Source organism: Plecotus auritus, assembly GCF_963455305.1.
Source record: "Plecotus auritus genome assembly, chromosome: 1".
Taxonomy (NCBI): domain Eukaryota; kingdom Metazoa; phylum Chordata; class Mammalia; order Chiroptera; family Vespertilionidae; genus Plecotus; species Plecotus auritus.
The window spans coordinates 117,340,168-117,358,528 of record NC_137770.1 but is presented as its reverse complement, the minus strand read 5'-3'; the positions used below and the strand labels follow the sequence as shown (position 1 = coordinate 117,358,528).

The 18,361-nt window shown below is 48.6% G+C and overlaps 1 long non-coding RNA gene across 5 annotated transcripts in view; it reads right to left on the bottom strand.

Annotated features, from left to right (window-relative positions):
• Positions 1 to 6,198: 6,198 nt before the first annotated feature.
• Positions 6,199 to 18,361, bottom strand: part of LOC308255487 — a 43,160-nt gene continuing 30,997 nt past the window's right edge. For 3 of the 5 annotated variants that reach the window (XR_013961349.1, XR_013961352.1, XR_013961353.1), the window contains exon 4: positions 15,103 to 17,021. This is a non-coding gene — a long non-coding RNA (uncharacterized lncRNA). Of the gene's footprint in view, positions 6,366 to 15,102; positions 17,022 to 18,361 lie in introns of those variants that run through there. The other 2 variants (XR_013961351.1, XR_013961350.1) reach the window with 2 other exon arrangements.

The following is an 18,361-nucleotide window of genomic DNA, read 5'->3' as shown; positions in this document are numbered from 1 at the left end:
GCCAAAGCTTAGAGCCTCCTGCCAGCCTGCCCATGCCCTGAGGGGTACCTGAGGGTAGACATGAATATTGACCAGAAAGAGCTGGGGTTGGTCAGTGACCCCATAGCTGCTCGGTAACTGTGTGCACATGTGTACACACACACACACACACACACACACACACACACCCAGCCCTGCCCAGGGGCTACCATTTTTCAGAGGGTTGATGAATGAGCAGAGGGATCCATTGGTTTTACTGTGGATCCTGGCCCTTGGGGGTGAGAGATAACCATCCTCCCACTCTTCAGCCAGCTGCCCCACCCTTCTACTCCCATCCTATCACTCTCAGTAACCATAACTCCGAAGGCACAATGCTGCCAATTCTGTCTGGTCTCCTCCCCTCAGGTGACAATCTCCCAGCATTCATTGGGAAGATTCATATACTGTGCTTCTCCTTAGGTTTTGTGTTCCCAAGACAGGTGATTTAAATAAGGATTCCGGCACGGAATACAGTGCTCCAAGAACAATACTGTGTTTTTATTCTACCAAAGAACCAGAGTAAAAGACATCTTGGGGAGCTAACGATAGCCTTGGAAAGAGGAAGTCCACAGAAACATCAGATAAGAGTTTTCCAGTGCTTCCTTTGGCCTGGGGGCATTAGTTGGTCTGTGGTTTTTGGTTGAGACATGCACAATGCCGAACATCTCTTCCAAAACTAAAAATTGAAAGCACTCACATTCTAGACCAATGGTTTTCAAACCTGTTTCTAAAACCACTGGTACCCCATTATAACACAGTCTTTCCCAGAAACCCAGTAGTTGATGTTGGGATGGGGAGCCCAGAGCCCTCCTTTCTGGGATCCCCATCAGACCCCTGCTCAAACTCACATCATTAGCTCCAAGGAACCTCTGTCCTATTGGGAGCATGAAAACCTCTGTTGGTCTTAAAGATGAACTGGATTAAGTCTCAACACTGAATCGTTCCAGATTAAGATAAATTCCAGGTGGTATAATGATGGACATAAATATCTTAAAAGAACCAAACTTCTGTTAGCTCATCTGCAGCACTCCTGGCCGTGGACTGTAGATTATTATCTTCTCACCATGGCTGAGCATATCATGGAGCCAGAACAGGCTTCTCCTCACTTGTTTATCATTATATAACCCAGTGCTATTTTTTCTAGGTCCAGTCAGGAGATAGAATTATGGGAAGAATTGAAATCCTAATCCTAAATTGCCTTTAATGTAGGGGCTGTACTAGTCTAAATAATATGTTAATTCAACACTTTTATTGAGTCCTTACTGTGAGCTGCCCATTGTCCAGGCATTGAGAATGTAGCAGTGGGGAAAAGAGAGATACAATCCCTGTTTCCATGACATTTAGAGTTGAATGGGGGCCACTCAACATTAAAGAATGTGTGATTACAAATTTCTTTTTGTGCTCTGAAGACAGAAACACAGTTCTAGGAGAGAAGATAAAAATTAGTGGTGGTGGTAGTGATGTCCATGATGGTAGTGATGATGGTGGTTGGGAGGAGTTGTGATGTCAATAATAATGGTGGTGAATGATTGTGATAGGAATATCAGTGAGGACAATAGTAGAAATGTCAATGATGATGGTGGTGGTGCTAATGGTGACTTCAGCAATGGTGTAGTGTTGGTGGCAGAGATGGCCATGTAAATCTTGGTGATGATAATGGTGATGTCAGTAAGGTTGGTGGTTACCAGTGATGTGTCAATGGCGTGGTAGGGTTGGTGGCAGGGTTGATATAGTGTAGTGTGATGGTGGTAGAAGCAATTGGGATGTCAGTGATGACAGTGGCTGTTGGTGGTGGTGTCATCAATGGTGCATAGATTTGGTGGAGGTGGTGGTTGTGGTGATGTCAGTGGCAGTGTTAGTGGCAGAGGTGTGATACCGAGTCTGCAATGTTAGAGATGAAAATGGTGGTGATTATGGTGGTACTTTCATCCAGTCAACAATGGCCATCTCTGTATTGATATTAATGATAGTGTTGGCGGTGATGGCAATCATGGTAAAGGTGGAAACTGTGATAAACTCATTCTGGAAAAACTAGTGCCTGACACATTTCCAATATAATATTTTTAAATGAGTCATAATGGCCATAAGCATAGAGATAAAGAAAATGGAGGCACACAGGCCTTATCTAAGCTTTCTAAAACTTGATTGTGAGCCTGATGTGAAAGCGTGGATAGGCTGTGTGCCTTCTGTGACCTCACCCCACCTCTCCTCCTTTCACTCTTGTTCCAAGCCTCTTTCCTAGGGGTCATTTGCTCCCTTTTCTCTGGCCACCTTGAATGATGCCAAGCTTGTCTTCGTTCCTGGAGCCAGGATAATGGCTCTCTAGCTTCACATAGGTGCATGAATAAAGATCCAAGTTCTCTGGGCCCCAGAGTCTGTGTTTTAGACTCAGAGGGCGAGAAAGGAGGAAGGCTCTGTGTGCACCCTCAGGCTGGCCAGACCTTAACCCATTGAGGGGGAAGGACTCTTCCCACCTTTAAGGGGAAGGACACACCAGCAGGGGAAGCCTCCACTGCCCAGCACCCAACCCCATTGATATGGCCATGCTTGGGGTGGAGCACTGGCCTCTCAAAAGGATGAGGAGGGAAGAAGAGGTGGATTTTTAAAAAGTGAAGGAAGGAAAGTGGGAAGTTTTAGAAAATGGGGGGCGGGATGAAATGGGAAGAAATGTAAGCTTCCTTTTTCACCTAACTAAAGGCCATCACTTACATTAGGGACCATCAACAGAGCTATGAGTTCTGGTTGAACATGGCAAAGTGACTTATGGTGCTTGGGCCCTGATCCTCAGGGCTGATGCTTCTCAGCAATGAATTTCCCAGACCACTCTTTACCCAGCCCAACACAGACAGGTGTGCACATATACACTCCACACACTCACAGTGCGGCCCAGGCATCCCTGGCGGTGTTTTTGTTAAACTGAGATGTAGCTATGCTAGAAAAATCTTCCTTTTGTTTGCCTTTCAGAAGAGTCAGGATGTTCAGACCCATTTACACCAAAGAAACTATCTTCTTCTCTCTTACTGCATAACACATACACACTGCTGTGCACAAATACACACTCACACATACACACACTCATACCCACTCACACAAATACACACTCACACACATACACTCACATACCTATACACACTCACAATACACACATACTCACACCCTCACTCACACACATATACTCTCATACACACACACTCACATACACACCCATACACACAGAAATACATACACAACACGCATACACACTCAAACACACATATACTCACCCACACATACACACTCTCACACAGACACACATACACAAAAACATTCTCACACATGCTCACACACATGTGCACATAAACTCACACATCCATTCACACACATACACACATGCACGCAGATACACCTTTATGCTGTCCCCAAGTCCTACCGCTTCTACCTCTACATAGACTATTTGTTCAATTCTGCAACTGCTGGGAGAGGGAAGGTGGCTTAACCATGCTCTCTGGCCCCTTTCCCTCCACGTCTACACAGGCCAGGCTCTGTAGTCCAGAGCTCATTAGTGAGGTAGTCCCAAGGGGGCTCCCTGGCTCCTGCTCCTGCTACTGTCTCCACCAATACCAAAGAGATGCATCAGGCCCCATAATCTGGAACTGCAGCTCCTACCCCTAAAGGCAGCAAGTTTTCCCCAATCCCACCCTCCCACTGACCCTTTAGGGACCTGAGGGAGGGGACTGTGACAATGAGGAGTGGGCTGGAGTCCCAGGAGGTCAGGAATAAGGGCACTGTGGCCCCAAACCTCACAATAATTATAGCTGCATTTGCTGAGTAATCCCAATGTCCCAAGGCCTGTACCAAGCACTCTTTTTATTGGTGGGGACCTTGAATCACAGGGGTACACAGCCAGTGATGTCAAAGTCAGAATTTGAACACTGATGGTGAATCCCAGAGCCTTCACTCTTAACACTGCAGTATTAGTTCTGTGGCAACTCCTGTGTTCACCTGCCCTATGCCTGTTATGACCTTAGAATGTCTGGAGAAGGTCAACTTACAGCCAAGTTTACTGCATTTTGTTTTGAAACAAAGTTCAGGATGCTCTGGACAATCCTTCTCCAGTATGGGGTTCAGCTGGGGCTTTGTGGGTACAAGGAAGTCAGTGTGCAGAGGTGAGAGTAAGGAGTTGAGGAGGGACTACCATGCCTCTCTGCCAGGCATGGCAATGGCAGCAGCAAAGCTGGGAGGCTGGAGTGGGAGAGGAGGCTAGAGGATGGCTGCACAGGAGCTGACTCCTCCCCATACCTGCCCCTGCAGACCCCTCTCTGGACCAGCCCCAGGTGTCTGGTAGATTGGATGGAGTAAGACCAAGGCAGAGACAGGAAAACTCCCCATCAGCGCCAAGTGCTCCTCTGCTACATGGGAGCCACCAGCCTCACTGCCCATGAGGGGAAAGGATTTATTTCTGAGAACTCACCTAAAGCACTAGCATCCAAACTGTCCTGCAGCCCCTGGGGCTAGGCGAGCCTACACTGCTGAAAAGAGGAGGAAGGTAGCAGCAGGATGGGAGGGGAGAGCCACAGCAGAAGCTTTTTAATCTCAGCTGCACATTAGAACCACCAGGGAGCTTTTTAAAAATAACCCAGGCCCATGGCTCACCTATGAAATCAGAGTCTCTGGGGGTGGGTGAGAGCACAGGCATGTTTAAAAAGCTCCACAGGTGGTTCCAGTGTGCAATCAGGGGTGAACACCCCTGCACTTAGAGCAGGTGTCTGATGGAGGGTGTGAGTGGTTTAACACTTTTCTTCTGCACAGGATGAGGTGGGGGACTTGCCCAAAGTCACACAGCAAAAGGGTCATGGTCTGCAAAGGGCAGAAGTGGCTGTGCAGGACACTATCTGAACTGATACCAAGGACCAGAGCTCATCACTGCAGCCAACCCCTCCATCAGTTCCACTCTGACCACACCAAAGTTTCAGGCTGCCCTCTCCTCACTGGCTCTTAAAGAACCTCCTCACCTTCCCACCTTGAGCCTTCACCTGAATGACTCTAGAATTAAGCATTCCAAATTCTTTTCTAAAATATCACATTAAAGAGTCTCTTTAGGAAATTAGTAAGTGCCCAAGTCTCAAAAGCCCGACCCTCATCTGCAGTGATATGCAAACAGCACCTGAACACCCACAGTACAGCACTCAGAATCTGGGAAGAAATGGGAGGTAAATGTATGCAATCACTATGCAAACAAGGGCAGCCCCAGACTAAGGGCCTCAATCTTTAACCAGATAGCAGCTGTCTCTTTCAGTACAGGCATGGCTGACAGGAGGACTGAGCTGCCTCCTGTCAAAAGCATCTTGAGGAAGGGTCAAGATGAGGGTGTGTTCTGATATCTGGCTTGCTGATGGTCTCATCTGAGAAACCTAGGAAGGGTATCTGCAGGCAGGATAATGTCCTCTAACTAGGCTCCTTGTCCAAGTCCCAGGTTCAATGCCAGGTGGAGAAAAGGTGATGGTGACAGGGATGGTGGAGGCCCTGGGAGAGATGATGTGGAATTGATAGGGTTGGAAATAGCTGAGAAGATGGCAGAGGTAGAGGTGAGAATGAGGAAGTCTCTGGTAACAATGGTGATGACAGGGGTGAAATGGGGTTAGAGGAGATGGAAGCATGGCAGTCAAGAAGGTAAGTATATATAGTGGAGGTCATGGTAGTGGTGGTGGTTATGGCAGAGGCAACATCGGATGTGATGGTGTGGATGAAGTGGAGATGACAGAGGTAATGCTAACAGCCGTCATAGTGGGAAGGATGGGGGGAAGGATGGAGGTGAGGGTGTTAGAAATTAGGAAGAGGAAGAGAATTGGCAGTGGCAAGGAGGTGGGGTATGAAGATCACTGTGGTGACAATAAGAGGTGAGGGTGATGGAAAAGATGATGAAAGGGAGTTGGTGAAGATGGTTTCTCAAAACTCTTAAATTCCTTGGGGAAGGGTGTTAGAGAACCATCATAACAAAAGCAGGGAGGAAGTGGGAAGAAATCTGAAGAGACAATGTCTGCTGTGATGGGGAGGAGGAGGAGGTTCCCAACCATGGACCTAAAGGAAACTCAGAGACAACTTCTGGCTTCTCTTCAGCAACATCTCAGCTACACCCAGTTCCATTTGGTGAGGGTGGCAGACTTGAGGTCTGCAAGTGGCCAGTGGGGTGACTGACCCGGGTTGGAGAAATCATAGCCACTGGGCCTCAGTTTCCTCTTCTGTGAAGTTGGAGGAAGTATGAAAACCAAGTGAATAAGTGAGTTTGGTCTCTTGCTGGGGCAACAGGGCCCTTATCCACAGAGGTCCCTGGGCTGACCAGCTGTGCACGTGCAGTGGCAGGAAGCTGCCTGTGGGAGGCAGGGAAGGAAGAGGTGAGTGTCAGAAAACAGAGAGCACATGGTAACCAGGACTGGGGAGACATTGGCAAATGTCTTCTCAGGAGAACAGGCAATTGCCTGCTATCACTCCTCCACAGCCCAGATCCTCTTCACTTTTCTGTCACCCTCACCTCATTTTGGTTACTATAATGAAGGTTGCCAGAGCTGTATCCCTGACGCTCTCCTCACAGTTCAAGTTCCCTCCAGGGAGGTCACACCCTAAGCTAGCTACAGAGTGAACTGGTTTAGTCCACATGCTCTGGAGTCAGACTCCAGATAATAGTTGTGTGACCCTGGACAATATGCTTAACCTCTTTGAGGCTCTGTTTTCTCATATATAAATTAGGAATAAAAATATCTACCATACAGGTTGTAGTATGGGTGTCTATAACATGTTTAGTCCAGCTAACTTCAACTCAAGAACTGGTAGCTGTTTTGAGTAACGCAGGCACAGGGCAGACACTTCAGGAGTCCAGTGCACCAATATCACTTATTCTTTAACCTAAGAAGCAGTAGCCACAGGAGAGAGGGCCTCTCCAAGACCTGTGGCTTCTGACAGTTGCAAGGTACAGCAGAGCCATCTGCTCCTTCCAGTGGAACCTATACTTGCACATATTGTCCTGCAGAGGGCGCACCTCCTCCACAAGCCAGGGCTCCATGGAAGACCAGGCTGCCCCAGGGAGAAAACACCCTGCCCAGATTGTGAGTCACTCTGCAATCCTTGTGCTCCACTGAGGTGAAGGGGTAAGAGAGGAGGAAGCCTAGACCTCTGGCCAGAGCTGTTTTGGGAGGCTGGAAGAGGGCCAGAGAGATGGGATCAGTTGTTGTTTGTGGCGTTCAGAGGTCCTAAGTCTTTCACTCTGGCTGCAGATTTGCTGAGGACTGGCCATTAGCTTAGGGCAGAAGAGCCATCAGGGTTCCCCTGGAAGCATCTCTGGGCAATTCTACACCCCTTTCTTTGTTTGGAATCCCTCCCCACACATACACACTGTGGTCCAGCATGATTCACTGTGAGCAGCCCAGCCCGTGGCCCATGTTTGCCTATGGTGGCCTGAAGAGAGCGGGACTTGGCAGTCACCTCTCCTATCTGTTTATCAGCCTCCTCCCTAGGCCCACAAACCATACAGGCGTACACCAGGATGCTGCTGTTCCCATCAGCAGAGGCTCTGCTCTGAGTCACGCAGGCACAGGGAGCAATGACAACACGAGCCGTGCCCTAATGCCACAGGGCCAGCTATCAGGGCCAGCAGGGCTATTTAGGATGCACACTAAATGCCAATCTGAACAAGGTGGGACCATGGACATGTCTGAGCCAGGGAAGGAATGCAATGAAGTCTGGGTTGGAGGGCTCTGTGTGGGGCTGGAATTGGAGGCTGCCTCTGTTTTTTCTAGCCAATTGAAATATACTGTGTGCCACAAATGTGGTTTTTAATATTTTAGTAATTTTAAAAGTAAAAAGAAACAGGTAAAATATTTATTTTACTAATGTATTCATTGTTGCTCCAACATGTAATCAATGCGAAGGTATTAATGAGATTTTTACATTCTTATTTTGGTATAAGTCTTTAAAATAAGTGTATATTTTATACTTTCAGCACATCTGAGTGTGACAAACTACATTTCAAGGGCTCAGTAGCCACATGGAGCTAGTGGCTCCCATATGGGACAGTGCATGTGAGACAGTCACTCAACCTTGTTACTTCTGGTCCCCAATCTTAGTAAGTGTATGTGGACTGTCTGGCTCACAGGCTGGTGGTCTTCTGGGATCCTGAGCAGCAGTGGCTGAGGGATCTAATGAGCTTCAGGCTCTCTCCCTTTGATTACCCCCACAAGGGCAGCCCACGGAGCCTTCTGGAGAACTGGAACCTGCTCATAGCTGGATGGGCCATCAACCCTTGCCAGGGAGCTCCCTTGCCACAGTAGGCTGCCAACTGGTGCAAGCTCCACAGGATAGATACCTCAGAAGCCTTCTTCAAACCAGTCTTCAGGGCACTCAAGGCACAAGGCTGCACTACCAGAGCTCCCTGCCCCGGCCCACAGCCCCACCTGAGGCTGGGGATGGCCCTCTGCCCTACTTAAGGGGAGGGACTTTGTGCAACTATAAGGGAAGTTAATAGTATCTGCAGAGTAAAAGAAGAGAGTACGGAAAGAGGTCCAGGAAGGCAACAGTCTGGGCAAAGGTCTGAACGTGGGATCTAGGGGACAGGCGATGACAGGGAGCCAAAGGAAAATTAGGGGAGAAAGAGAAAGGAGCAGCTGTTGGCCTTGGAGGTGTGTGTGTGTGCATGTCCGTGTGCGTGTGCATGTGAGTGTGTGTGTGTGTGTGTGTGTGTGTGTGTGTGTGTGATGCATGCTAAATGCCAATCTAAACAAGGTGGAATCATGGACGTTCTGAGCCAGGGAAGGAATGCAATGAAGTCTGGGTTGGAGGCATGTTAACTGGAGCCCATACAGAAAGGACCAGGAAGGAAGAGCTGAGTAAGGAAGTAAGCACTCTGGGGTGATTATACATGGAATGAAGGGCACTTGTGACCTCCTGTGTTTGGCTCTAGTGAGCTCAGCCTAGGTTGGGGCCTCGGTGCAGAGTCTGCAGAGAAAAGTGGGTCAGAGGCTTTAAGGTGAGCAACCCAGGAGTTTCCAGGCTTCCTCTGCATATCTCTAGGAGGGCCTGCCAGCTTCCACTGAGGGATTCCAATGGCTACTGTGGCTGTGAGTTGGGTAGGGTTTTGCTTCTCACTCACCTTCTACTCTGGACTCCAGAGTCTGAGGGCTAAGCAGTGAGCCCTGGGTTTCTGCAAAGCCAACATATTCACAGCCCACTGCAGACCATGCAGGGTGATGGAAATACACACTATTTAAATACACACATAAACTTATAAATACACACTATATGTGTGTGAGTTTACACATATAGTGTGTATTTAAAAGGCTGTCCCTCTGGGAAGATGCATCCCTTTGGCAGATAGTGCCTTGTTCTAAAATGTGCCCAGAATGGGCTGGATTTCACTTCCACCACTCCCGTGGCTGAGACCCAGCACGTAAACTATATGGCCATGCATTGCAGTCCTCTATGATTCCCAGCATTGAGGGAAACTGTGCCAAAGTGGTAAGTCACACCTGAAAAGCACAATGAGACTTTCCCCCACCTCCCTCAGATTAGGGGCTCAGAGCTATGAGGGGACAGGATGGTGGGGAGGTTCAGGCAGGGTGAACTTGCTGAGCCCAGGGAATCAGAGCAGCAGTGTGCCAGGCTACAAAGATGGCTACATCTTGTCTCCTTGGAGCCAAGTGAACACAACTCTAGGAGACAGGCAGGACAGGGAGTAGACTTCTACTTAAAAAACAAACAAACAAACACAGGCCAAAAGAGTTTAAGTGCCTCAGTTAGCACAGTTAATAACAAAATGGTGGGGATGAGAAGCCAAGTCACAGGGCAGTGAAGAGGCACCAAGCAAACCTAGGGATTGTCCTGGCCCTGATCTTGGGCACTCACTTCACCTTTCTGAGTTTGTTCATCTGAGTTAACATGAAGATAACTAGGGCTCTTGCCCAGATTAAAGATAGCACTGTATAGAGAGTGTTTAGTGACAGTTACAGAAACTGGGACTAAGACCCCAATTTCTTGCAGGGAGAGATGTGGACACTCCTTAAAGGCCCACAATAGGTGAGGAAGTCTAGGATGTTAGAGAGTTGTCAAAGTACCAGACCCACAGACCAAAAGAAGGTGGCTCAGAAAGCTGCGCCCAGCCCCCTTCAGGACCAGGTGAGCACGGCCTGCTGAGAGCTCCCAGGGCAGCCCCGGCCAATGACTCCATGTGGGTCATGGGTCAGGATCTCTCCCCCCAACTTGGGGCAGCTCTGCAGGGCCATCTGGAGCCATCTGTGCCTTCTCAGCAGTGCAGCTGCCCCTCTGCCCACCTCTGCTTCCTTCACTGTGAGAGGCAACCCCACTCAAATCCCTGAGCGTAAACCTCCATCCCTGAGTGCTTCCCAGGTATAGTATTCCTTTCTTCTGGATGCTATAACAAATCAGCACAAACTTTGTGGCTTAAAACTACACTATTTATTGTCTCTCAGTTCTGGAGGCCAAACGTCTGAAATCAGCCTCCAACATGGCAGCAGGGTTGGCTCCTTTGGGGGGCTCTAAGGGAGAATCTGTTTCCTCACCTTTTCTAGCTTCTGGGGGCCTCCTGCATTCCTTGGCTTGTGGCCCCTTACTTACATCATCCCAAACTCTACTTCCATTATCATGTATCCTACTTCCTCCTCTGAAATTCTCGTCTTCCTCTTGTAAGGACTCTTGTGGTTAAATTTAGGGCTCACCCAAATAATCCAGAATAAACTCTCCAGTTCATGATTCCTAACTTAATCACATATGCAAAGTCCCCTTTGCCATTTAAGGTAACATCCCCAGGTTCTGAGGATTAGCATGTGGACATTTTAGAGGGACAGGGAGAGCTATTCAGCTTACAACACCAAGGAGCCAAACCAAAAAAAGTAGCCTTCTATCTTAAGCTGGAAGGCCAGATGACAGTCTGATTCCATCAAAGAATAGTGGGAGGGGTATGACTATGAAAGGACTGCCTCTGGAGGCAGTGAGACCTAGGTCGTGAGATATCTAGCTACCAGGAGGCTTACGCAGGCCCAGAAGTCTTTGAAATCCAGGAATGCCTGCATTCTTTTTTCTCTACCCCTAAATGTTCCTCATTTTTGAAGGCTTGGCTGCTCCAGCCCACTCAGAACAGCTGCTTGCTCTCTGGCCTCCACCATGCTCCCCGGTGCCTCCATTGGTGCCTGCCCACAGCCTGCTGCACGAATCTGTCTGCAACTTCTTTCTCATTTTCTCACCCTTTGATGCCCATCATGGGGGTCTGTGCCCCTGGAGAGCAGAAGCCTCGTCTGCTTCCAATCTATCAAATAAATGCTCACAGAACTGGGTCACCCTGAGCTAATCCATGACTCCCAGGGAGAAAGACAAAGTGCAAGGTGTCAGCCCAGTGGCCTGGCAGCTCAGTCGGAATGACTACAGGCTGGAATGCTCTAGGGAGCCCCACCTACACTTCCATCCATCTAGGATTGGCAGCTGGAGGAGTGGTATTCTGCTGCTGCTATAGGCCCACCCGGTGGCTCTCCCTGGCTCTGAGCAACTCCCCAATCTGCTAGTAGCCCCCTTTCCTCAGCCCCAGGTACCTTCCAATAGCTTTCCCATTTCCATATTTTTCAGAGTAAGTTACATCCTCTGTATTATCTCTCGTTCTCCCATAAGTCAGTCCTGTCTGGCTTCTGCTCCTTTCTCCCACAAACTGCCCTGCCCAGAGTCACCAACAACCTTGGTGCTGTCCAATCCAAAGGCTCCAGCAAGGGCTGGCTTCTCTGCTGCTCTCCATCCTGCCCACCCCTTGGCTTCTTGGTTTCTCTTCAAAAGGCCATTCTGTGGCCCTGGACTGGACTTGGCCCCCACATGGATCAGACTGGAATGCTTGGGGCATGAATGTCCCAGGAACAATCCATAACCGACCAGGGGTGGGAGTTGGTGGACAAATACTGCTTCCTTGTTCCTCCATGGAACAGTTCTGAGGCATGTTTTGCATATCAGGGGGTCCCCACTGGGACTGGGCCAGGAGTTGCCCACAGCTGTGGCCTAATCATTAACACACCTTTTATTGACTTGCCTCTCTACCCAGTCTCACTTCCCTGCCTTCTCATCTGCTTCCTGGAACCACCTCCCAAACAAGTGGCTTCACCCAAATCCTTGTCAAAACGCCTGTTTTCAACCTGGCCGGTGCGCACCGAAGGGTCTTGGGTTCCATTCCTGGTCAAGGGCATGTACCTGGGTTGCAGGTTCTATCCCCGCCCCAGTTGGGGCTCATTCAGGAGGCAACCAATCTCTCTCTCTCTCTTTCTCTCTCTCTCTCCCTCCCTCCCTGCCTGCCTCCCTCCCTTATTCCTTCCCTCTCTCCCTCCTCACCATCCTCCCACTCTCTCTAAAGGAAATAGGGGAAAAGATCCTCTGATGGGGATTAACAAAAAACAAAAAACAAAACAAAAACACACGCCTGTTTTCGTGGAAATCAAACTAAGGCAGCAACAGATCATGTTACTCTTTCCACTGCCAACCAAAAGAGACCAGGCTCCTTCGCTCAGTCTCCAAGGCCCTTGATGGTCCTAATGTGTCTGCCTCTTCTGTATCACTTATCCCCCTTTCCAGCCTAGTGGTCACCAGCACCATGCACCACCCACAGCAGCTGTGTCCCCCATACACACTCTGGCCCCCGCCTTCGCCTGGAGTGCCCTTGTACCTTTCTACTTTATGCTCAATCAGCATTTTGTCTTGGCGGCCTTCCTTTGTGACTAGGGAGACAAATCTTGGACTTCCTGCCTAGTCAGCATACTGTGAAGTCAGCTACGAGGAAGAAGTAGCCAGGATGGAATAGACTGTTGGCGCAGAGTGAGACTTTGTCCTGGAGAGGCTGCTGTGCCAGCAGCTCCCCTCCCTCCAAGGCCCTGCAGGTAGGCAGGAAGCCCCTTCCCCTTGCTCGGTGATCAGCTTGCACTGTGTTAACCTAAAAAAATAAAAAGTTCTTTCAAAGTGAGAGGCAAACAAGCATTTATTTGAGATCAGTAAGAACAGCTATTCTGTGCCATGGCTGGTGTGGCTCAGTAGATAGAGCATTGGCCCATGCACCAAAGGATTGCAGGTTCAAACCCTGGCCCCAGTCAGGGCGCATGCAAGAGGCAACCAATCAATGTGTCTCTCTCACATCTATGTTTCTCTCTCTCTTTCCTACTCCCTCCCTCCCTTCTACTCTCTCTAATAATCAATAGAAATTCTCCAGTGAGGATTTTTTAAAAAGCTATTCTGAGATGCAATGAATCAGCAGAAGCCCAAACAGTGCTGTGTTTAGGAGATGAATATTTATGAGAGAAGGGGAACAATATATCAGTAGAAGGAAGACATTTTTTTGTGTGTGCAAATAACATACATACTGATGTTAATTCTAAGCAGTGTTGTTGATTTTTAGTCCAGAAGTTATCAGTCAGATAGTCATAATAACTGTTTTTCTTTGCAAAAATTTTAAATATATTTATTGTTGATAGTATTACAGATATCTCCCATTCCCCCCCCCCCGCCCCTTTCTTCCCCCTTCTCTCAGCCCCTCACCCTGAAAAAAATTTTTGGACACAGTATTTCCCTAAGCCCAGTCAAAAGGTTATTTTGTCCTGTTTTAACATTCCAAGGTTTGAGGTATCCAGCTTCATTTTAAAGTGGCTCCATTTATATTATTGTTTACAACTGGCTCAAAAAAATGAAACTTGTATCTCTTTCCAATTCTGCATTCACTGACATCAAGTTGGTATCTTGAAATCAGCCATGGTGAGAGTATTTACACCATGGAAATTGGCAAATGCTACAAATCAAGGATTTAGTTTTCTTCAGGGAGTCACTACTGCTTTTGTCCCCATCCTTGCTCCCCACAACATGTGGCTCTGGATGTGATGAAATCCACACAATGTTTGCACGTTTATAGCACAGATCCCAGCTCTAAGCTTCCTTTAGAATCAGGGCAGAATCAGCTTGGGAGAGGGATGTCAATTGGGCAGGATGATGCCAAGATGGATGTGGATGGAGCAGGGACCAGAGTGCAGCTAGGTGAGGTGGAAACCAGAGCAGAAAGGAACTGGGAGATCAGGGCTTTGTGTGTGTGTGTGTGTGTGTGTGTGTGTGTGTGTGTGTGTTTGTGTGTGTGTAGAAAAGAGAGAAACAGTAAGGGAGAAACAAGGAGAGAAGGAAAAGAAAAACGTGGAGAGATAAAACAAAAAGACAAAACAAACAAAAAACATGGAGGGAGGAAGACAGAGTAAGACAAGGTAAATAGAAACAGAGGCAGAAACAAAGAAAGACAGCGTGAGAAAGGGAGAGTAAGAAACGGCAAAAGCCAAGGGCAAAAATAGAAGAATTCAGTGACAAAAGTGAAAACAGGGAGTGATGAACAAAGACAATTAGCATCATGACAGGGCCTGGGAGGTGACCAGGCCCATACCTAGCTGACAATGAAACCTGCTTCTACAGCATTCAAGCTTATTCCATGGAGCAGCTTTCAAGAGAGGCCAGAGAACCAGGTCTCCCCCACAACCCCAGCCACCAGCCACAGTGGGAATACCTCCTTAGGTGCCAATCATCTACCAGATTAAAAAATGCTAATGTTTGATTGCTTCTTCCATTTAGGCACTAAATCCCTCAGTAATTCAATAATGCATTGCCCAATTACTCACATGATGAGCAATTTTAAATTAGGTAAAAAAATTTAGGCAAGTAAATTGCTAAGTGATTTGATTGTTTCTGAAGGAAATTCCCTCCTAGGGCTTTATTCTCCCTTCTTAATCAGTGGTGAAGGGAGTCTGCCTGGTGGCTCTCCTGGCTGAATTCAGTACATCCGTGAGGTTAGGCTCCCCGATTCACACCCTGCCCCTTGCCTGGCAATGTACTGAAGTCAGCTTGTACTGATGCAAAAAAACCAACAAAAGATTTGTAAATCTTTTCCCAATTCTGCATTCAGTGGCATCATGTTGGTAGCTTGAAATTGGTCATGTGCCCTGACCGGGAATCAAACCGTGACCTCCTGGTTCATAGGTCGAAGCTCAACCCCTCTCTCCCTCCTTCCCTCCCTCTCTTTCTCCCTCCCTCCTTCCCTCCCCATAACCTGGGCCCTTACTCCCTATCAACCAATTAGCCCACAGAAAACAGCTAAATATAGTCCCTTATTCCTTGGCATCTACCAACCAGCACAAATTGTCCATGCTCTTTCATTGCTCAGCTGTGTCGTTCCAGTCATGAGCCATCTGCTGCTCCTGAAACCTCATTGGGCCGCTCTCCAGCCCATTTTTGTTGGGGTCTGCATTGAGGAAAAGTAGTTTGAGAGGACCAGTTTAGAAAATGTGAAACCAGCATGGACTTTGGAAAGACTAGTGTTCCAATCTTAGCTTCACCACTTCCTAGTGTATGACCTCAGGCAAGTTACTTAACCTCCCTGAGCCTCATGGTCCTTGTCTGCACAGTGGAGCGAATATTGCATGGCTCACAGAACTGCTGGGATGGTCAACCAGCATAATAGGTGTAAGCTTCTAGCCAAAACCTGGAATAGAGGGAGAGCTTGATAACAGTTCAGCCCTTCCCATCACACATTCTTTGCTTGTCCCACAGTAGAACAGAAGTCATAAAATTATGTCTACCCAGATCATCTGTAAAATCAGTAGTTTGTTATGGACAGAGTATCTGTCACTATGTCTTGACCCCGACCTTCCTCTTTGACACTATGGGGCAGTCAGATGTGCTTCCTGGGGAACCAGACACACACACACACACACACACACACACACACACACACACAGGGGCATGTGCACATCTGTACACTTAGGGTGCAGGTGCATAGGCCATAGGCTAATTGGGGCAGGAGGAATGGGCAGGGAGGCAGGGAGCATGCAATGCCCCCTCACCCCCAACATCCCTCCACCAGCCTGCCTCTGCACTGTCCTCCTGGGTAAGACGGACCTTGTGTGTGTGAAGAGGCTTTAGTGCCCTCTGCTGACAACAACACTACCTGCAACCCACATTCAACTCAATAGGGCCTGTGTGGCAAGCACTGGGTGCCTGGGGGACTCGCCTCCTTTTAGCAAGACAGAACTTGCTAGAAGGGAAAAAGGAAAACCAGAAGGGAGGAAGAGAAAGGAGATGGAGGTTCAAAGAGCCCCTTCTATCTTCAAAGCCACCAGGATGGAGGATCCAGCTATGTGTCCACTCTGAGCACAGCAGCTGCTTACAGCAGAATCACCTCCTCAGATGCTCATACGGACCCTCTGAAGACCTCACAGGGACACAGCCAGGCCCCAGGGGGTCCCTAGGCTCTGGCTGTGATGCCTGTAAGTCCACACAACAGAACTCTACCCTGGTCCAGGGAGATTTTTCTACCACCTCTGGAAGGGCCAAGGCCCAGAGGTGGAGGCAGGAGAACTTGATGGTAAAAAATGTGGACTTGGGAGCCACATGACCTTGGGTTCCTAACCTTTCCAAGCCTCTGCATTCTTATCTTCAAAATGGATGGGAATAATACTGTTGCTGTGGGAATTAAATAAAAATTTGCACAGAGCACAGCCCAGGGCCTGGCACACAGCAGGCGCACAATAAACGCAGCTATTATTATTACTGCTATTGTCTCCCTTTCCATGGGCTTCATGAGGGGTGAAGGACATAGTGTGATCAGAACCTCTGAAGTTTACCTGGTACCCTAGGAGGTGGAGGGATGATGGAGTCATCAGAGTCCTGATCTTTGTAGAAGGCCATAGGGTCACTCAGTCAGATACCTACCAGAAACAAGGGTTGAGACGGCCTGGTGGGCATTGACCCTCTTTCTCCTAGGTGGCTCTTCCCTGCTCCCCAGGAGCTGCCCTCCTGGGCCAGGCTGCCTCTGCAGGGTGTGCATCTGGCCTCACATGGACAGTGAGGCCCTTCTCTGGGACATTTAGACTTAGAGTCACTGGAAACCAGTTCTGTCTTATGACAAAACCTTCACGTTACAGCACTTGGAAGCTGTCAGTGGCCATCACTTCTGTCTTGAGGACCAAACCAGTCTGCAGTGAGAGGAAAGAATGAGGCAGGATTAGAAGATGAGGGATTGAAGGGGTTTTCATGGTTCACACACCCCTGGTTCCAGATGCCACTCATGCCCACCTGTGTCACCACCCCTCCACCGGGTGAACTACTAGACTCCTACTTAGGTTCTGTGAGGTGCTCCAAGGTCCCTGCAGTAAGCCCCCACTTCTGCTCAAGTGTGTATGAGTTGGGCTTCTGTTACTTGCAAGCAAAGGGACAAGGACATGCTCCACAACTCTTTGGTCCCCTGCTTCTTCTCTTCATCTTCACTCACAGATGTTCCCTCCCTGCACTTTCGTACATTCCCTAACCCTAAAAAGTTCCAAAGCTGGTTTTTTCTTTTTGCTTTTAAGAAATGTTTTCTTAAGTGTAACATGTTTATTATAGTCTCAGTTTGTTGGAGTATAAACATGGAATTGTTTTCTAACAACTACCCCTCTTACCCAACTGAGTGGCAGGGCTCTGCATGATAGTAGCTGCACTGTACAAGTCCCCTGCATTCCCTTCTGTTAGAACAGTCTCGGTCAGTAAGCAAGACTTGTTCCTGTTCCCCTCCTCCAGTCAACCCCACCTCTGATCAGACAGACTGTGGCTGCCCTCCCCCTCTCTCTTCTATGGATCTCTGGGACTGGGGACTAGGAGAGGGATTGGAGCCTCATGAAACTGTCCTCTCCTGAGTGAATTGTCACTGCGTCTCTGGCTACTCCAACTGTTCTCTGTTCAAAAGCTGAGTCCCTCTGGAGGGCCTGTGCATCCTTTGAAGTGAGGTTCTCTTGGGTGGGCTCCAGCATCACAGCTGAGTGCAGCTCTCTCTATAGTGCTCTCTCCGCCTCCTGTCTGTCTCCTATTTCTCCTTTCCCCTACTCAGGCAGCTCATGGTATATCACAGAGTCCCCAGATGAAGCAGATACCCACCATGCTAGTCTTGCCTTAAAATAAATTTCCTGTGGAGAGTAGCTTCTGCCAGTGACACGACAGTTGTTCCCCCTTCCCCCACCCCTACTGCTCTTACACTCACCGCTGGGTGTCAAGGTTGACAGAGAAGAGCCAGTGCTATCCTCTTGTCAGCCCTACAGAAGGGAGATGTGCGAATCTCTGACTATAGGGACACAGGGGCCCTGATGTCTTCATATTCAGTTTTGGGTCTTAGCTGCCTTGCAGAACAGAAGGAAAAGTGCCAAGCAACATCCTGTTATGCTGGCACGGGGCTCTCCTCCCTCTCAGAGCCCAGCCAAACTAATCAAAAAGAAAGGAAAGCTAATTCCCAATCCAGGAATGCGGGGAGTCCGTGGGAAATGTGCAAGATGCAGATCTAAAA